Source organism: Aythya ferina (assembly GCF_964211825.1).
Source record: "Aythya ferina genome assembly, chromosome: 4".
In the NCBI taxonomy this organism is placed as follows: Eukaryota; Metazoa; Chordata; class Aves; order Anseriformes; family Anatidae; genus Aythya; species Aythya ferina.
Window position 1 is genome coordinate 55,847,339 of NC_140300.1, and position 22,298 is coordinate 55,869,636.

Sequence of the window (22,298 nt, forward strand, 5' to 3'; positions counted from 1 at the left end):
TATCTAACTTCTCTTATCTTTAGCTTAGTTACTGTGGCATTCTGTCAGTTTACTAATGATGATGGATGAGAGCTAATGTGTTTCCTATGTAAAGAAAGAAAATGGGCATTTTATAAAAGAGAGAAGCCAGGTTAGTCTAGCATGGTTTATTTTTGATGCATAAGATTCAAACACGGTTAGTCAAACAAGTAGGAGATGTCTAAAGAAAGAGCACGAAAAAAGAAGCACTTATGGCAATTCTTTCCTATGTTAACCCTACTACCACTTGGAAATTGGTGGCTTATGTCAGAGATGAAATTCTGGTCATGTTTCATACGTATCAATGAATCCACTAGGCCTATTGAATAGCATTAGTAATAGTAATGAGAATTCCCTATATGTAATTAAATAAATCTCTGTAACATACTTCAGTTATCTCTTCCTCAGGCTGAAGAACTCTGGTCTGTTCCACTGTTTTCCAGTATGGAATGACTTCAGAATCTCTCCATATTCTTTGTGCCTTTTCTGCCTCTTTTGTAGGTCTAGCACATTTTTTTTAGACACAGAGATCAGTAATTCAGTGTTCAACATGAATACACAGTAGATTTATAGCATAAAAGAAAGTTTCCTGCCGTGCTTTTTTCTTAATCATTTCTAATGTTTCTATTGCTGGTTTTTTTTCGGAAGGTTGGAAGCTGATGTTTTTAGAGAACTAGTCACAATGACTCCCTGGTTCTCTTTTTAAGCAGTAATAGCTAATTTAGTACCCATCTCTTCATATGTATAGGAAAGGTGTATTTATCCCCATACTGACTGTGTTATATTTATTGACACTGAGTTTCACTCATTTCAACTCTTCGTATGATTCACAGCTGTTACTTCACTCCCTAGTGAAGAAGCTCATCAGGGTTGACAGTTGAACTACACGTTCCTGGAGAAATCCCCAAGACTTTTGTAGTAAGGGAGGTCACAATACAGTAATGATGCACCTTTTAAAGCACCTGTAATTAACAATGTTGAGCTGAGCCAAGGCAAATCACAGCAAAGTAAAATAGCAACCTTGACACTGCAATGCTAGGCAATTCAATTGCTATGGAATGAGAAATCTTTATTTGTTGACGTTTTTATGTTTGTTTGTTGTTGTTTGTTTGTTTGTTTTGTTGTTGTTTTTTTTAAAGTTCTGGAGTTGTCCCATATTCAAGATTTCTCAGGTAGTCATACATACTACTTATACATGTATATAGTTTCTGACCAGGTAATTCAGATTAGTAGAAAAACTTCCATTAACAACAGTGGAGAATCAAACTGATAATGTACATAAAACTATGCTATCTTTCAGAATGAAAAATGGAATGAAATGCCATGCCATTTATGCCAGGGTACAATAGTTCTGTATTCTTCTAAAGGTATCACAAATCTAAATACACCTAAAAGAATCGTATAGAATTTGAGCTCTTATTTCTTCTCATGTCCTCCTTTTTATGAGATTAAAAACTAGAGATCATAAAATCTACAAGATTAAATTACCTTTTGATATAAGAATAGTTATTTTACCTGTAGGAGGACAAGTACAAGGTAGAGAAGATCTTTTGATGGGATTTCACTATCAACTGTAAAGTAGTTGATTGATGGTGAAAGGGTTACTTTGAGTTAGCAAAGACTGCCTCATTGACTGCAATTGTTTTGTTAGCAATATATGTTCCATATACCTTAGAGCACAGACACCTGTATTAAGTTTATAATTCCGTAACGTGCTCATAACAATAAGAGACCTTATCTAAAAATCCTTTGAAACATCATTAATGTTTTCCCACATTCCAGCTGAACTAGTTGGTTCTTGGCTGTATTAGTTGAGTCTATATTGAAAAAAGTTAATCAGATTCTACTTTCTTTAACAGGAAATATATGAATTTCTTAAACAACTTCAAACCAATAAAAAGACATAAATTAGATATAGTCTGTGAGCAAAGTTTTTCAAAATAGATGTAAGTTTTCCACTGAGACAAACACTATATTTTGGTGTGCTTTTCTATTGGTATTTCACACGTAATAATGTGTACATCTCTGGGGTAAAAAGAAAAGTACATATTTGCTATTAGGGGAATAGAACTTCTCTCAATAAAAGTCATAATTTAAACCCAGAAGCATTAGTACTTTGGGGTAAATAAAGCAAGCTGGTCATTGGTGCAGACCACAAGGAAAGTGATGACTCCAGCCTACCTAATGTGGCAGTTACTGTTGATTTTTGCATGCAATGTTTTTCTCTTCCGATGAATCACACGTGCATAACTTGCTGTCAGTTTGCTCTAATTATCATAGATCATTCTCATGATTTGCCACTTGTAACCTAATATATTAAGATAGTTGAAGTAATATGTTCTGGTTATAATTGGTTGCCCACTATTGATATGGGTAATAGATCTCTCTTGCGAAATACAAACAGTAACTAGATGCACAGCATGCAGGTAAGTTAAGTACCCACACTACCCAGGAATCAGCAGGTATTCTTCATGACTTAGTCTCCAGACGTATTTTCTGGAAGCTCAGCATATCTCTAATTGCAATTATATTTTGTGTCCATCTTGCCTCAGATCTTAGAAAAGGGGTTTTTATGTATAAATATTTAAGTATGAAAGTAAAAGGTGATACCGTATTTCTGCAGACTTAGAGGTATATAACTGGCATAAATCTTTTCACAGAATTCCCATTTATATTACTGGAGTTAGTCTCAAGGATAATTCACATCCCAAAGTGTAAAATCAAATCTTTAAACTGGGAACTGGGAGTCTTCATATAATATGTTTAGTTCAGTGTAATCAATAACATTAATAAATCAGTGGATTGACTGAATTCTGAAAGGATGGTAGGCTCTCACACAATAAATTGATTTTTGTTTTCTCTGTGTGAACACAGAAACACTGTAGTTAAGTGCACAGTTGGTGTAATATTGACTTTTTCTTTTTTTTTTCCCTGATATTTAGTCACTGCGTGTTCAAGGTTGACAAGGGCAATTATATCCCACCAGTGTGTATCAGTAACCATATTTCTCGAGGGCTTTGGTTTTCTCCAAAACACTTCTGGGATTTCAAGGCCTACTTTCTTTTCAGTGTTCTGCTAAAAACTTCCAAAATGAGCTAGAAACAAAATTTGCATCCTCTCAAAGCACTATTAAAGACTGTTAAAAAAAAAAAAAAAAAAGATACTTGCATCAAATGTTTGCAGATCAGCATAAGCTTTTTAAATATTTCATTTGGTTTCTTTCAGTAAATCCAGTTATGGCTGCTGAAGAGCAAACCGTCAAAACCTTTAAAGGCTTAGCCCCTCTTTTCTCATCTTTACTGTTTTACACCTTTCTAAAAAGACTTCAAAACCAAAAAAGTGCAGAGAACATTGCATCCAAAGCCCCATACAGGTTTAGCCTAAGGTGATTATCTTTAGTTTTAGTGAACAAGGTCCAATTTGACTTTGCATATTTGAAAACTAACTTAGAGTTGGTTACTACTTTCCTGACATCCATTGTAGGAAATCTTTGAAAAGAATAAATTGCATTCTATTCATTTTTATTTATTTGAGGCTCTTCTGTGACTTCTAAAATATGTAACGCAGCAGTTTTCAGTGAATTTTCTGCTCTAATTACAACCTACCTAATACCAACCTGATCAACTACAAGACAGTGATTATATTTCAGCATAACTTGAAAAGTTGTTTGAAATACATAACAATACAAGTTAAATGATTTGAAGAAAATTTGCACTGGGCTTTTAAGGATCTTTATATATTGTAGTTGACCACAATTTATCAATATAATAAGTAAGTAATACACAGAGAAAACAGAGAAAAAATAAAAAATAAAACACCTAGCTTTGGAGAGGAAGAGGAGAGTGATATTTTAAAGCAGCACCAAAGAGTCTAAATAAACTTCTATGTGTTCCTGTGTCTGGTCAAAACATGGAGAAAGTCTGCCTTCATCTATATACTGCCTTCAGTGATGTTTGCAGCTGGGATGAAGGGGCAAAAAAAAATTGCTTACAGAAGGTTGCATTCTCGGGATGAGATCAGAGTTATAAAAGGTCCTGGAACTGCAAAATGTTCATTTTGAGCATCTTGTTGGCTCTTGTTAAAGGACTGCTTTTGATGGGCCAGAATTTAATCTCGAAAGTGATTAAAATAGTAGTTATTTGATTCATCAGTGAAGAAATAGAGTTTCTTTAAAAGCCAGACTCCATTTAATTAACAATAATTTGAGACTTCAGTCAGTACAGATCTGAATACTAACATTATTTAACCACCGGCTTTCAAATATGTTAGGTTTCTCTCAGAACTGCCAAATTTTATCTTGCTCAGCATTCAGAAGCAATCTCCAGGGGAAAGCTCTTTGCCACTTTGTCCAGTGCAAATCAGCCATTCTCAGCTTCGTGTGAATGTGTATCATGGTCTAAACCATGATTTTGTATGTTTATATAAAATCAAGGGAGGAGGAAAAAAAATGGTCCATTCAAAAATAATAATGATACCACTTAATTAAAATGAATCAAAAGATACTCTTTATATTCCTAAAATTGTTTTCATATGACCACTGTTGTCTTCCACCTTTTCAAAAATATTTATATTGATACTTTTGTATGTACAACCTTGCAAGATATGATACATTTTTCATGGTGCTGTCAACAGCAAAACTAATTGTATTCCATGTAAACAGAAAAAACATTCTTCTGTTTAAGGAATAAATCCACGCTGAAAAGATAAGGCGTATTGTTGGTTTTTGCTTTTTCAAAGCTTTGTTGAAAAGTTAATAAGAGTGCAGAAAGCAATGTAGTCTTACTCACAATAATTTAAGGGATTAAATATTCCAGTCACTTTTGAACTGTTTTATCTTTACCCCTGTTTTTCTTACATGCTTTACACTCTCTATTAAGAAAAATCCAGTAGATATTTCAAAGCGAAAGAGCAATTTTTTATCTGTTTGTATTTGGCAATGGGCTTTGCATAGGGTAAAGTGTTGTGAAGTTGCGTGGTATGGGTGAACATGTAATTGGTAGAATGAGTAATTATAGTATGATATTCGTACTTGCACAACTAGCTTAAGCAATGCCAGGTTTGATATGAAAAGTGATGCACAGTGCTCTAATTATTACACATATTTTGAACATATGTTCTGCATTACATTTCAGAGAGTGCTGGTCTTTAAAGTTACTTTCTGCCGTGTTACTTTTCCTATGATACCAATTATTTTAAGTGTGTATGACAGGTAACTGGCATCTTTATAGCTGTGAGGTTGCATCTCAGCAGGTTTTACCAGTAATACTGTGAACATGAAAATAATGTGTAAAGAATCTGTTCCATGGAAAAATGATATCATTTAACATAGAAAATGCAATAAACAACATTTGACACCCCCCAAATCTCCCACAAAATTCACGGGAGAAGCTTAAGTACATAATTTCCAAGTAATGACATTTTAACATTAAAATGTTGCATTTTCCAATGGTCTCTTTCAAAACTGTTGTTCCAATTTACTAGCAGGAGCTCTAGTGGATATGCCTCACTGTTAATAACCAGATGAATTAACAGCATGGTGAGGTTCTCTGGAGACCATATAGATATATTCTTGTTGCAAATAAATAAAAAAAAATATATATGCTTGTGTAGAAGGAGATAAATCTTTACTGCTAATTTACAGTTATATAGCTGAGTTTTACTCTGATAAGGTTGTAAAATAATGCATCAGTACTGTTTGTCACACAAGCAAGAATGTAATGTGTTTGTATAGAAGTTATAAATAGCTATAGTTGCAATATAGTTACATATACGTGTATAAAACTATATATAACCATATAGATATATAAAACTGTAGTTCTCCATATAGTTACATAAAGAACTACATCCTTTACTATTTTTTTTTTGATTCTTGTATGAATGGTACCCCAGAGGATTTACTTGTGCCCAAGAAATCTGTTCTTAGTGTTCCTTTCAGCTTTAGGCAGTTGTTTACACCAGCCTTTCCATGATCAGTACAAACATTGTGCTTGCTGGTTCCTTGTAGCCCTGGGATTATTGCAGCAGATCAACACTTACCATCGTAGCTCATAAAGTCCATTCGTTCATGCTGAATGAGGGTAGTGCTGAGAACCTCCAGCATCATTCATTCTCCACAGCACAGCAGCTCTTGGCTGCTTCTAATTCATTTGTTACCAAGTACTTTGGATCAATTGTGCCAATGATCCAACTCAATAAACTAGTAAATAAAAATGCCCTACATGATCTTTGGCTCAGGCCTCTTTCCAGCTGTGTCTAGGGATATGGCTCAAATGCAATTTACAGAAGAGCACTGTTCACGTAAGTAGCCAGGATGCTTCTCTGAGTTGATGGTAAATGTCTAGCCATGTCCAATCTGTTTGATATAACTTCTGAAATCCTGTGTGGAGGGTGCCATTCTGCGAGAAGCTATTTACCTGCTTTGTTTCTGTGTCACAAATTAGCTGTTTGTCTACTATATGTAGCATTTACTCTACCCTATCCTGGCTTCTTTTCAATTTGCAAACACCCCATTTTTACTATCTCAACATGTAACTGAGCAGGACAAAAAGTTTCTGTACAATGCCCTGAAACTGAGAACTATTTTTCTGGTGTGTGAGCTATTCTTCCCCAATTTCAATCAAAGTGTGTTTTCTTATGGATGTTATCATGGCAATATAATCAATCAAGTTCCAAGTAAACATACCTTTAAAGTTAAGACAGAAATAGGATGTGCAAGATCATTCCAGTGTTTTATCTGGCAAGCAACAGTGAAGTTTTATGAGCTTTTTTGAGCCACTTCTACATAAAGTAGCACTGATGTTTTACTCTCCTCTATTTTGCATGTTCTCCATGAGATGAAAGGTTCCAGCTCAGAACATATAAATATTTCACTGATTTTGTGGGTGTGATGAACAAGAATCAGTCGCTCTGGTGAACTGCTGAAAACTGATGCAGTTTTCCGAATGTGTATTTCCTGCCCTATAGGGATTCAGACCTATGGGAGATCTGCAACCTCCTGAAAACACAGCTCAGGGCTGGCAGTCCTATTGCTGCCTTGTCTGGGCTGGGGTCATTATATACGGCCTTCAATTGTCCTCTTTCAGAAGCTAGTTAGGACCATTTAGAGGAAATCTTATTTTTCCTGTTGAAAATCAACAGTTTGTGCATTCTAATGGCAATAACTTCTATTCCTTTTCTCAACTCAGCATTGTTTTTCAAGATGCTGGGATTCTTGTCACAGGTCTGTTCGGAGGGTTTGTGCATGAGCTGAACTACTTTAGATTAAGTGCTCGGCTTTTGAATGTTCAAAATTCCTGTTCAGAGCCCCTCTGTTGAATTCTTCTGAATTATGAAAACCGGCAGACCGCTGAATCAGAGTGATTCCAGTGAATCTGAGGAATTCTGTATCTGGGCAGTTTAGAAGGATGAAGCCTCCATTGCTGTTTATTGGACCTTAACTGGCAGCTATTTTCAGTTTTCCTCCCCGGGTTTCTGAGGGCAGCACTCTTTGATCATGCTCCAGTAAATGATGATCAGAGCATCAAAGGGAGTTAAATATGTTGGCAGAGAGTGTCACTGGGCTTGACTTTCAAGTGTGCAATGCTAGGAATATATTCAGAAATACAACTGAACTGAATCAGTATAGTTAGGCACCGAAGAAATGGAATCACAGAGCAAAGAATTTTGGGCACAGAGTCACCTAAATCTAGAAATACGGAATATTGAAGAGAGCAATTCCTGCTGTTCTTAAATTTGTTAAGTCATCACTCAGAACTCATTAGCCAGTGGTGGAAGATTACATTCCTACAACTTATAATACATGTAGAAAACAAAAGGATGAAATTTAAGATCATTGCCATAAGTCTCTACACATCAGCATTTGAGATTTCCCTTCCAGCGTGTCTTGGTTTCAGATTCCTGTAGTAGGATATTCTGATTACACAAAGAGGAATGCTTAGACACAAACCTGGTTGCTTTCTGCTTACTTTTGTACTTGCTTATAACTAAAAGAAAAAACACAAATGTTATGGCACGGGTTTTCTTCATGAACTAGAGGACTGTTACATACGAATAAAGCAAAAAGCAGGTCTATACAATCACATCATTGTCACTTTCCTCAGTCCTTAGATGAACCTAGCACTCACAAAAAGATGAAAAGAATGCAAAACATATTCTCTAAATAGTTCTCTGAATAGAACCACCATCAGCTTAATGGTATAAAATCCTTATTAGCAGGGGAATTATAGAGCCAGGTTCTCAAATGGTGTAAGTCAATATAAGTAAGTGGGTAGTAAGTGTTATGTAAGTAACAATGTAAGTAAGTGGTCACTGTGCATTAGATCATTGTTAATATTTAGCGTTTGCTTTTTCACTATCTTGCCACTATATTTCTACCTTTATATCTTAGTAGAGAAACTTCTTTCATTTTTATGTTTACTGGACAGTCAAGCTATTTATTCATTTTTATGTCTATTTGAAGTTTTTTCTTCATTTACTGTCCAGGGCCTAGACTGGCATTTAGAGTGTCTTGGTATCAAGTGGAAGAGTTTGCACTGAATTTCATTATCCAGTTTTGTGTTGGCAGATACCAGAGGAAATGCATTTTGTGGTTCAGGTAGAACCTGGATCTGCAGATCCAATATCCAGCCACTTTTTTAGAACATAGAGCCAGTGAATACTGTGATCTAATATAGTGTGTACCCAAAAGCTAAAAATAGGGTGCTGATCCTGTTTCTTAACTCTGCCTATCAGAGGTTTGAAGGCAGTATTAAGAATGACTTCCATGGCGCTTTCATGGTATCATACTGATACTCCCGATTCTTTGATCAACGCCTACCTTTACCAAAAAAAAAAAAAATCCTAAAAATGCTGAGCTTTTACACCTGACCTATTTTGCTTGAAAGAAAAAATAATATTAATAATAATAAAACTATTGAAATGCTCATTCACACTACGTTTTAAAATTCTGAAAGTACAGTGAAATGATACTGTTGTAGTTGGCAAGGGCTTTATTACATGTATCCTTTTAATTTATTGATGCTCAGTCTTTATAGGTGAAATACTCCAAATTCCTGTTTATTAAAATAGAAAATCATTTTATAGTTAACTTTAGAACACTGTGAGCTGTAATACTTATGAAAAATACTTTCTGAAAATAGCTCTTCATCTGTATTCTAAGTATATTTTTCTTTTAAAAAATCAGTATCTTTTCCATATGTTTTATGTTTTTTACTGTTGACTATGTTGACTTTGCAAAGCAATGGGAGGATCATTTGTCATATTTGCTGGTGAATACATCAACAAAATTGCTAAGTTGCTAAGAATTGAAAATTCATATTGTCTGTGCTAAAGTTAGGAAGACCAGTAAACCTTCTATTACATTTTATTAAATACTCAGGACACATGGTCAGTTTTCCACAGTAGTAGCAATGAAAGAACCTTTTCACATGTGAGCTGAAGAAACCAAATGTGAAAGTGAGGTACAATAAACATGAATCTACAAAATGCCACTTCAGATTTCCAGTTCAACTTGCAGTCAACACTGCCATATGGTTCAAACAAATAAAATAGTCTCTTACAGTGTATTAATGTTTCAGTCCAGTAGCAACTATAATAAATACTTTGTAAAAGACGATCTGCATCTCACTTTGATGTTAGGAAAGATACATAGTTAATGAACACATCATATATCACAATTCAAAGAGGAAAATAATTGTACAAAAAAAAAAAATCTAATATTTTGCTTTTAAAAGTTGCTGTAGTGTATTGTAATAATTAATTTAAAAAATGTCTAACCTAATTCATCCTAATCCATTCTCTTTGTAGGTTCTTGGATCATCTGAGACCCACCAGCATAACACCAGGTAGAAAACTGAAGGTAAGATGAAGCATCCTACAGCCTCAAGTGTTAGTGGGATCCATATATTGCATTGGTGATTCTTAAACAGCAGTTTTCTAGCTGACTAGAAATAGTTTGTCTAGCTAACTGAATAGAGCATAACTACGAAATTTCAAGAAGCCAGTCTGCACTGAGTATGCAATGTCCAATGGTCTTAATCATTCTCTGTAACTTAAGCTGCTATATCTAATTTACCATTGCAATAACAGCATAGGTCAAAATATAAAATGGGATTCATGTAGTGCTAACTTTAACATGTATGAATACTTTGTCCAGGAAGGAAGATCCAGCATGATAAATGGTTTTATGTTTTGACACTTTACTTTGTTACCAGCCAGACTTACCAAGAATAGAATATAATTAAATAAATAACGAAATTCTCAGAGGAGCTATTAAATCTCTTGTGAGAGTTCTCAAGCGTTCACAAGAAACTACTGTGGCCTACGTATGTCATATTGTGATGTTTTGTAATGATGCCTCTCTTTAGATGAATACTTTGCAAATGCCATTTGTAACCAAGACCTAAACTCTGATGAAAGCAAATAAGGAGGGTCCCATAGCTCTGAAATGATAGCTGTTGGTGCTCACTCAAAAGTGTTTGTATTTGGCAGTGATCGGGCTGTAACCAATCTTATTCTGTCTGATTAGTACTTATATAGCATCAAGTAAGGACCGGGTTTGGTTTTTTAGTTTGTTTGTTTGTTTCAGCTCAGTAATTTTTCTCAATGGTAACTGAAGTCAGGTAATTTAAAGATTGTGAACCTCACAAAAAGGGTTCATTTAAAACCATATTCTGCACCTTGTGACACCAAGTGGAAAGTGTGTTCTTCTGTATGACTACAAAAGATTTTAGAACAGTTATCAGATATGCATTCTGCTCATTAATGTTTGTACAGTATCCTGCCTTAAAAGAGCTACAGTTTCCTAGAGCAAGTCATTCAGAATTCGACTACACTCTTCAAGTTTAATGGGTTGAGCTCTTTGAGTTCCCCTACCTCCTCCTGATTGATGGTTTGTTTCTTCTTTTAATACAAAATTCAGTAAAATTTCCCACAGTGAAAAGGGTCTTTTAATTATAAAACACCAGCGTGTGGGAATGATTCAATTTACACATCAGAAAAGTTCAGTTACTTGACCATAATTTATTTTTTGTGCTGATCATTTACAGACCACAGATTCTTTTTCTTTTTTTTTTAACTCTCTCTCCTTCTTGCTTGCTCTCTGTACATGTAAAAGAAGTCTCAATAACCTGGAAAAGGCTTTAGATATTGTATCACGTGGTCACCAGAACTAGACACTTCATTATCAGAATTTTTTACCAGCTTATCGCCCTTCTCATCTTCTAGCTGTGTTGTCATATTTAATTTAAATGGGTTCTGTAATTGCTGAGTAATACAGTTTTTTCTTGAATCTGACGGAGGGACAGTGAAAGTGAGGCAGGGTAAGGTATCTCACTTGTGGAATGGTGACGATGAGAGGTATTTGCTAAAAAATAAGTATTTGCAGTTCTAGAGTTGCATACAACATAACTGACCTCTATGGCCTTCTTCAGTTGTCCTCTGTCTGTAGTGCTTAAACTTGGCTACAGGAGGGGATAATATAGCTCCACATTAATGAATAAACAAATAATAAAAAATTTTTAAAAAGAGCTATTAATACTGACAGAAAGGTCTGAAAGGACTGGGAAGTTTCAATGCATTTTCTCTCTGTAATATTAGTCTTACTGTTCTGTTTTCAGACTGCATATTAAGACTTGTTGATATAGCAGCTTTTAATGACAAAGCACTGTAGGTTTTGTATGTGATTTTCCTAGCAAAATCAAAACAGTAAATCTTACTTTATGCTCATTATGAGCATGAGAGAAATACGCAGTAAAAATGTCCAGAATGCCATTTTACAGATTTGAAATACAATTATTTAAATATATGCTCTTATATACATTTTCTTTTTAATCAAATATGGTTTGTGAACTTGACCAAGAGTTATTAGATTATGGCCTTTTTTATAATAAAATAGTCGATGTATTAGATGGAAAAAATATGTATATCTCATTTATTCTAGGTTGTATGTATAATATTCATATTCAGCTGAATACCTAACAGTATTTAATGGTTGGCTAGCTATTTGTTGTATTACACACACAAATACCATGTCTATGCTACTGGAATATACTCTTGCTACTTCTTTGACTTTGGAGCATTTAATTTTTTTTTTCCTTTGGAAGGGCTGTGTGGAAGGCCACTGGAAAAAAGAAAAAATCGTGGTTTCTGCAAATTCTTTTCAGCTATTTGAAAGCGGCTCCTCCTTTTTACCCTGGACTAAGCATTTAGACTGAAATAGATTATTTGTGTTTTGTAGTGTTCCTCTGACAGAGAAACTGAAAGACAGTCTTGTAATACCTGTACCTGCTGCTGTTTAGATATACTTTTATCTAGAAACAAAAATATATCCCTGAATAGGACTTATGAGCTGAAACTAGTATATGCTTGTAAAGCTAACCAGTATGAAATGCTACCTTCCGGTGCCCTTTTAGTTGTTACAGGCTAAAGTAAACCAGCAAATCTACCAGTTGATTTTAAGCTACCACTACGGCAGCTTTTGCTAACTCATCTGGACCTTACTGTGCTCGGATTTGTGTCAGCGAAGGGAGCAATTCAGAGCATGAGGGGACTTCTTAAAATGCAATTAGTTAATTGAAATCCTTTGTTCTTCTACATCAATATTCCTGAAGCCGTGAATAGCTGATGTTTTCAAACGACTCCCAAGGTCAGTACACTATTTTGCCACGGTGTGTCCGGAATGATGCAACCAGCAGGTCAGCACTCCTGCTGCTGGTGCTGTAGGAATCCAGCAATGATGTAGGTTTTTGGGGGGAGGGGTTTTTTATTTTTGGTGGTGGGTTTTTCCCACTTCCATTGACTTCCAGGCCTGTTCATTTACCAAGTAAGCCCTGTAGTGTTGTTTGAGTAGGTCTGTGTTCTTACAGTTCTCAACGGTGTCCAGCAGTGGAAGTCCTCAGTAGATCTCAACTGGAGCTATAAAAAAATCAAGTGGTCCTGGTGGCAAGAAGGTCTTTATTGAAAGCAAATACTCCTGAGTCCCTGTTCTTCCAGACCATTATCTTAGAACTCTTTAGTACTGCAAACAGTAAGCTAAAATCAATAAACCTGTGCAAAACACATATTAATTTTAATGGTAAATGAAAATCTTTCCTCACCATTTTTATTATTACAGCTTTTATGATCACATTTTCAAGTTCTGATCTGTGGCTTATATGCAAGCATTTAGCTTCAGTTTTTATTCATGATGGTCAACTGGTGTTGTACACTGTGTTAAAGGCTGGTATTTTAGTAGAGGTTTCAATATTTAATAGATGTCCTGATGATACAGTTTTGTGGCAGAAGTATTTATTGTCACAATTTCTGTCTTTTTTTCTTTTCCTTTCAAGAACAACCTATATAAAAGCGCTGAGCATTTCTAAGAGCAGAATGTTCTCACCCCAGTACAAAGAGCCTATGGCTTTTCTTGTCTTCTATGCGTTTTTGGACATGCATGGAATTTTTTGTTTAGTAGGCAGAGATTACAGTGACTTGAGTCTCTCCTGGTGTAACTCTGTCTATGCACTGAATGGCACAGCATCTCAAGTCCTTGCATTTTAGATACAGGATCAGAGCTGAATCCCTGAAGTGCACCAACTAAAGTAGATGGTAAGCTCACCTACCTGCTACTAGTCACACAGACTTTCTTATAACAGTAGCACATCTCTAGTTTTTCTGTTTAGATATTGGTATGATTCTGCCAATTACTATTAAACCTTTGTCAGGCTACCTATACTTATGAGCTGCACAGGCATGCCAATGCAAATATTTTTTCAAGTTGTCCTTAGTAGAATAAAAAGGTATTGTACTGAGTCATTGAACTGACTTCTTCTCATGGCAGTCAGTCATTCAGGTGCAGTGACATGCAGTATTGTATAGATTTTTTGACATTTGAAGTCACTTCTAGTATCTTTACACAAAATTGCACTGTTTGGCATATTAGTTATAAATGTGAGAAATGTTTTTTCAACACCTTAGCCACCAGCAGGCAGTAATGAAGACGTGAGTTCTAAAATCTTCCGTCCCATCAAAGCTCCCCATATGAAGTTCTGAGCTGTGAATCAAGTCAGCCTGGGAATCACAGACATGAATTCCTGCACTTCAGTGCTCTTTCCAGATGACTTCTCACTCTCCATTCAAAATCTAAGGACAGGGTTAGTGATGGTGCCAGATGGTGCCTTTTTTGTATTAATCTAACATTTATTTTTTTTTTTTCCTGAAAGTAGAAAACCTCTGTTTCTATGTCCTTTTCAAAACCACACATCTCTTCTGAGTAGTAGCTCTAAATGGTACAGAATGGCGTTAGGAGGAGGGATCACTGTTTAGCCCTTTTAGCACTTCATTTAAATAGTTCGGGAAGGATGTGTTGGGGCCAGCGTACTCCTCAGCTACTAAAACACCGCAGTTTTCTGCTTTGCTTACCAAGGGAAATTTGTCTGTTTCTAGCATTCTTGACCATCAGGAATTCAGTGTCCCTTTGGTGTACAGTGTCTGTTTAAAGCCCCTTTCTGAGTTGTGTTAATTTATGCGTTCAACTTGTGAAGCCAGTGAATATATTAACTGTTGAATCTTAGTTTGTTATCATCACGATCAATGATTGCCATACTTTTAATCAGAAGTGGCCAGAGCCATTTGATCACTAATGAGCTCCATTTCATCAGGTCATTAAGCAGTTCCTGAGCATATCTACCTTAACCTGTTTAATAGCAGAATAAAGTGAAGAGATAGCTCCTTTGTAAACCTTGGATGGCCTCACATGGAAAGTGACTGCTAAAACACATTCTTATTTTGCCACATGAGCAAGATCCTGAATCTCTTGGGATTCCAGCAGAAAGTGGAAGTTAGCCCTTACTGGAGCCTCAGTGCAACCTACTGGCATATGCACAGCACAAGGCAGAGGCTGTAGAGTTTGTGCTTTGTTCACTGAGGCAGGGCAGACCTGGTGCATATGACTCATCGAGAGATTCGGTATGAAATATTCTGGGCGTTTTGAAAAACATATAAACCTTCCTTTGCAAGGGGCAGGGTGGGATCTGAAAACAGGAAAACTTACCTTTGTCCTTAGGAACCATTTCTGTGTTTCTTGGTAGGATTCTCCTCTGGAGTATTTGCAGGCAAAATCAGGGGCTCCCTTTTAGAATAAAGGGCAATGGGAAAAACGCTGTGCCTAGGGAGGAGCAACATCTGTACGGTCCAGGATTTTCAGTACTGTCTTTTAGGACACTTTATTGTAAAACTTGCTTTTAGTTCTGTAGTGTTTTGGTATTTACAGATACGTTGTTCAATCCAGGATCAGAACATAAATATCCCAGGTGAAAAATTCTAGAATACCTTGTCACTGCTGTTTTGTAAATCTTTATACTAACTTGATATTAGACAATAAAGTTTTCCTTTCTTTGTACAAAACCAGCTTCTTTATTCAAGAAAAATGTTTACAATGGCATAGAAATTGTGCTTTTTTTATTACGATTACAATTGAACTAATTAGGGTGTATGTTTTTTTTGAATAGTGCACTAGATGAAAAAGAACAGGGACTTTTCCTTTAATAGAAGTTCCCCCACTCTTACCCATTTTTTACATATTGTTTATCACTTTCATGCCAGAAAAGGATACAAAATCTCTGATTTTGTTTGTTTCTGAAGTAAAATGTTAAATAATGTTGACAGTTTCACTTTAGCAACATTGTAATAATGTGTCCAGAAGTAGTACAGCTCGTGGCCACAAGTTTTGCAGCCCTTTTATTTTAAGACGCTCAATTATTCTTGAGCCACTGAACTATTGTTTCAAAAAACATTTTGTTATTTCCTTACAAGAGGCTAAAAACCCTTTCTCGTGGTTTGTTATGGTTCTTTGAACTACTTTTAAGGCTAATTTGTGATAGATTTTTGTACTGTGATTTTTATACTTGGACTATTCAATCCATCTAACCTGAATAGCCCAAGGGAGATAACTCAGGAAGCATAGAAATCAAGAAAATGTGAAGCTGGTACTTCAAGCTGAACCAGAAGCTAGTATAACTCAATTTGTCAGTGTGAATTTCTGGTGAGAGAATGAAGAACTTGATTCATTTTTGTTATCATTCTGCCTTTTTGCTGAAAATCTGTGATTTCTACGCTTTGTGTATACAATAAGAATTGCGTGGCAGGTTTTTGCTGATTTGAGGTTGACTTCAACTATATGTATATGGGAAGGGGTGGAGTTTCCTGAAAAGAGGTTTTGACTTCAAGATCTACTCTGATGTGGTTTCCTTTAACAAATAGGGGTATTTTGATGTAGTTGATGGCAATCTGGTCTCAAATTCAAGTGTCATCCACATCCGCTTCTCCAGCATAAGACAGGTACCAAAAAGATGTGGTGTGCTGGCTCAGTATGCTTGGAGCTACTGCACTAATTATGTTTTTCACAAAACTCATTTTAACCCTATAGTATGACATAATGAAAGATGAACAAAAGCAAGATGGTCATTGACCTGATCGTCTTTTAATGAGGAAGAAAAAAAAAAAAGGACAGGTTGTTTGAATGACACAAGTCAATGAACCAAATGAAACTCATTAGAAATTAGGGAACTGGTTGGTTGTGCATAGACTTCCTAAGAATTATACCAAAATTCAGATGTAGAAAATAGATGTAAGATACAGGCTCTGTGTTAAAATTTTAATTCACTTGATAATAGCTGCATCAAAGGCTATAAAACAGTGTAAAATATATACTTAATTTATTCACTTGTTACATTTATACACTTGTTAATGCTATTTATATAGATGTGGAGAACCTTAACAGGGTCCTACAGAGTTTTGGGAAAGTCTCAAAAAAATTGTAGCTCCAGTATGTGTAAAGCTGAACCTGAAGCCTGAGATGCACAATAAACAGTTCAATTCCAATTTGTTTTTTCAACAAAATTTTGATATGTATTATTTCACTTCTCTTTTGTCAGCATCTATATTAACTATGCTGTATTTTTTTTTTTAATATATATGTACAAGAAAAGCACAGGATTGTCTTCCTCTGATCTGTTTCTTAAACAGTTAACAAGGTAGTTACATATTTAGTCACTGAGATTGAACCTGACATAAGAGGCAACACAAGCTATCTTCCACAAATACCTGAAAGGTAGGGTAACTTTGCCTAAATCCAAGAGCTCCAGGTGAAACCTTGCAAGTATTTCTATTACTGACTACATATCTATCATGTGGAAAAGAGGTCTAATCTCAGCTGTAAATGCTGAGAATTACATGTCATTTTCCTTAGAGCAATAAATGCTCTTTTGTCTGTCTAGATTTTGTTATGTGTTTTGCACGTTAATTCCTAACAGTGCTGCTGTATGTCACTAAAATATCAAAATCTAATCAGTCAGCTGGCAGTAAATGGAAAAAATAGAAATTCATAGCAAAGATTAGTGATATCTAAAAGTGGTTTATGGGTCCTAGTGGGATTCCTCCTTTTTTAACAACAAAGTGCAGAGTGAAAGAATATGCACAGCTTACTTTGTCTTCCTACTTCTTTTGATCTGAAAGAACAATCAGATAAGGCTGATTTCTGAAGACAGTTCAGAATGAACAGATTTCAGTTGCCCCCAGTGATAACCATCCTTGTCAACAGGAGGCATTCCAGGTACTGACACTAGAGCCCTAAATGTTCAGATACTGAACATTTTATCTTTTATTTTAAAAACTACTGCTGGGAACTCTCTTTATAGAATGCAATGGATGATGAGTATTTAGAAGAAGAATGAACCCTGAAGGAGAATAAAGCCCAAGCCCCAGAGACTGTCAGTGAACACCAGAAGGACAGAAAAATTTAAGGTTAAGGTGGAGAATTTCATACATACAGAAAAACTGAAGCTGTGGAAAATGGAAGAATAGAACTCAGGAGTTACAGGCTACAAAATCACAAGTAATAGAATTTAGTGGCCCTGGCCCTAATGGGCATTTGTCCTGATCATTGAATCAGTGCACACTGTCAAATTTCAGCAAAATTAAGTGCCTTTTCATAGGGAATGCTCAACACTGGGATTTACTGGGGTGCTAATAATCAAAGTTGAGGTATGTGGATTAAATCAGTATGTAGCTACCTTTTGTAAGCCATGTAACTCTAATAAGTGTCATCAGTCCCTCTAACTCACAAGCTTCAGCTGTCAATTTTTGAAGAAAATAGTGATTTTTGGCGTGAAGTGGCAAGTTGCATTTCACATGACTCATATACAGTGTACACAACTTATTAAGCATGGTGTAGTGTATTATGAAAGTTGATTATTCACAAATGTAAATATACCGATATTTTTCACATTTGAAGGTATTTACACCCTGAATGCTGTGCAATACTGATGATCATTTTTAAAGTTAGTAGTTTAGTGTATTTATGATTATCTAAGTTAGTCATTGATAGCTTAATGCACCTCAAAAACAGCATAAAATACACTACTAGCACTCTTAACATCACATCAAGGATAATTAATTTTGAATGAGCAGATGCAAATGAATTCATAATAAGAGGTTTTTAGTGTGCTTATCACTGCCACTGCACTTTAAAAGTGTGCCTGAAAAAAAAAAAAAATGCACGTTATTTCTTAGCTTGTCTGCCTTCAAATAGTTTGTCTGTCTACCAAACCCAGATACGACACTTAAACACATTGATTCCAGTCCCAGTTTCCCACTGGTGTCATTGTTGCTTTCATGTGTTTTGAATAAAGTCCTTTATCCTTTTTTACATTCTTAACTGGGGCAGAGGTAGTCAATATCAGAGAGTTCCTGAAGATGATAGGAGCTCCTAGTATCTGACTGGGCTTGGTCAGGTGAATCTTATAGTCCAGCAGGTTTTTCCAGCGTGTTGATGCAGCAAATGCTGGTATTGATGAATTGATAGCTGGGTCAATATTTTTGAATGCCCATGAGTAGCAAAGAAGAAAAATCAAACATATGTTTGGAAGTGTCAGACACTGAGGACGATAACTAAAGGTCTCTTCTTCCTCCTTTCCAATATCTTGGTTTATTCCTTGATCCTTTAACCAGTTTCTATGTGTATGAGGAGTGCAGTATGTCTGCATCTTCGCTCTAACTAAAGCTGCTTTTGAGGCCAGGCTGTCCAGTTTCCCAGAATGTGGCCTTTTTTTTCCTCTCTTTTTTTTTTTTTTTTTTTTTTTCTGCCCAGCAAGGAAGATGCAGTGCTATAACTTTTTTGTATATCCTTCAAAACAGTTGAAGGTCTTTCTGCAGAGGAACAAGGCCAGGAAAGTCAGTAAGCATTCGATAACTTCTGGGTGACTCCATATGTGTGTCTCTGGCATTCTTTTCCTTCACCACCCAGCAGTAGTATCTGTAAGATAATATTCTAGGAACACAATTTTACATGAAGAGCTGTACAAAATGTGAACATGATTACTTGGCACACTGCTTAGAAAATGTTACATTTGTGGCAAGTGTGAAATACCTGAAACGAATTTTTCAAATGAAAAAGCAGTGTTCCAATTGAGGAAAAAAAAAAAAAAAAAAAAAAAGTTAAAACAAATATCTGTTCAGCTTACTGTATTTTGCTAAACAGTTTCTATGTGGATGTGCATGAAGGCAATTGGAAAAATTGTGTTAAACACATGTGTTGCAAATACAAGATGGGCTCTAGGTTGCATGCAATTTGATTTGTGATGGTGAAACGCATACTGAACGTGGAGGCACTTAAACTGTAAATCCAGTGAGAGTGTCCTCTTTATCTGAACTTAATCTGATTTTTAGCCAGCCAGGCCCTTCAGAGCTTTGACAAGATTTGTGTATGTTGGGCAGATAAGCATGGCCATCACTCTGGAGTCCTCTACTGCTATCAAACATGCACCATTAGGTAACTGGAGATTGAAACCATACTTTAGGTTTGTATAAAACTAGAGAGCTCCATCTTACAGTTAACGTATGTAGAACATAAACCTGATGCAGAAGGAAAAAATATTTTTGCCCTATATTTTGTCCTAAAAATATAAAAGCTTTCTTTATACTTTATGTAGCAGGTTTTTTTGTCAATGACACTGATCTTGAAGCCCACCATGCTGATTTTTGTTTGATGATGACTGAAATGCCTACGCATCACTTTTATTTTTTATGTAAAGTTATACAGTGTTGACAGGTCCCGTAGTCCTTCTATGACAGGGCAGCATGAAAACCTTTCTTTCCCTGACTACCAAAGAAATCACTGGGGTTAAGTGACAGGGCTCTACCAGTGATTTGTCTGTCACAGAGAACCGTAAATTGTAGCCTGTCTCCGGGATAGTGTTTAGACACATTCTGAGATTAATGGTTTTGCATAGACACTTTGGACTTCAAATGATTTTGAGATAAGCTCCGTCAAGAAGATTCTTCCAGTCTGAACTCCACTGAAAGTGCTTTACATTTTAGCTACATGTATATGAAACTTCGTTGGTACAGAACAGTTAGTTTGTTATAAAGTGAAGTGGCATCTCTTATATTCCATACTACATACAGTTTTCACCTCCAGCTGAACTCTTTGTGACAGATTTCCTTTTTTTTTTTTTTTTTTTAGTATATAGTAGTGTTTAACATTTTTGAATAACAGACAGACATAAGACTTTGTATTTACATGACTGAGCAGCCTGTATGTTTCCTCTTAAAGGAGCATAGCTGGGAAGGGAGGTCTATATCCTAAATGAGGGAAGAGGAAGAGTTGGTCATACACCTTATGTAAAGTGTACAAACCACCTGGGAGAGCATCATGGTTTGAGAATGTGCTAATTCATTCATTTTTCAAAGCCTTGGTTGATAATTGATATATGTTCTGCAGTAATCCATAAGATCCTGCAAAGACTGTGACAAAGATGATGAGATTTTATTTTTTTAAAATGTGTTCAAGAGAAAATGTTTGTCAAAGAATGAAGCAAACGTAGACAGGCCTTTTACATGTATTCAATAGTCACCTGATTGAAAAATATAAAGAGGAAAAAAGCACCTATACCACTGCTATCAATCAGCTTCCAGGTCTTCTGAATATTTGCTGAAAATTGTATGGTTTCAGTAGTTTATTGCATAGGCACATGCAGCAGCAGTGGCAGAGCCATGTGAGAACCAGCATAACAAGAGGGGGAAAATCTTTCTCATAGCTAACCTGTAGTTAACATACACTGCCTCTCCCCAGGGCATATAAGGTCTAAGAGAAACTCTCAGGTTCACATAAAGAGAGTGGTCAATGGATCGTTAACCAAATACATCCCCCTGGGGTCTGACAGCTGGGGTCTTCTTGTACGCTGCTGATGGGAATCAGAATTTTCCTGTTGGGGGACACTGGTTTTCTTCTCCGCTCACCTTAGCACTGGTGCTGGTTTTTGACCTCAAGTTTCAAAGTTGTACCGTGTGATAAAAGGGGAATTAGAAGGACTTTTCGGGGGGGGAAAAAAAAAAAAAAAGTGTAACTTCTGTTTTACAAATGATATGCTTAGATTTGTTCAAACATTTATAGGAACATCTTCATGATTTTTTAATTTCAGCATTTAAGCTTTGACATACAGTATTTGTGAATCTTGTTCATAATATTTGTGACTGAAACATTGATTAAGATATACAGAAGACTGAGGGGAAAACAGATGGATTTAAACTGCAGGTCAGAATTTTATTAACTTAATGTAACGTAAGTGTTAAGAGGGTTATGTGCAGGGAGTTATAGGAGTCCTGCCATAAAATCCCATAGCAAATGTAGTGTCATCAGTCAATATGTTGGTGATTTGAGCACTTCTTGCTCCTCCATGGCAGGTAAAGGAGGTACAAACCGGCCACTATGGCTAGCAAATTTGTCACATCTGAGATTAAAGAAGATTCTCCACCAGGAGAATACAGCAGATTTCCCACTTTGGGGAGCAAAACAGCTGTAACTTTATTAATAGGGAGTATGGACCTGAGACTGCTAGTGACTAATTAGCAGTCATAAGCTTTAGAAGCCATTAAGAAAAGGTTTCTGTACTTGGTGATGTTCAATGTCTTGTTTCAACAGAGAGGTGAAACCGTCTTTCAGGAGCTGGTTTTGTGTTACTCGATGTGCTTGATTCTCTCCTTTACAAATGTAATTGTTCTTGTAATGTGGCAGACAACCATCGCTTTCACTCACTGAAAGCTGGATAGAAAAGCCATTTTTCTTTAAAAAAAAAAAAAAAAATCAACCCAAATCCCCATGTTATATGTTAGTGTAAAAAATGTTTCGGTTATAATTGCTTAACTTGTTTGTTTTAATACAGGTATGGAACATATTTGACTTTTTTTTTTTTTTTTTTTTTTTTTTTTGAGAAGCAGAGCCAAGGTTTACAAAAAATATAAGATAA

At 35.8% G+C, this 22,298-nt stretch overlaps 1 protein-coding gene across 12 annotated transcripts in view; it reads left to right on the forward strand.

Moving 5' to 3' along the window:
- TENM3 (teneurin transmembrane protein 3) overlaps positions 1–22,298 on the forward strand; it is a 1,337,386-nt gene that overhangs the window by 866,797 nt on the left and 448,291 nt on the right. For all 12 annotated transcript variants that reach the window (XM_084518183.1, XM_084518194.1, XM_084518190.1 and 9 more), the window contains one exon: positions 9,823–9,874. The gene's annotated coding sequence lies outside the window, so the exon portion shown is untranslated. The remainder of the gene's footprint in view (positions 1–9,822; positions 9,875–22,298) is intronic.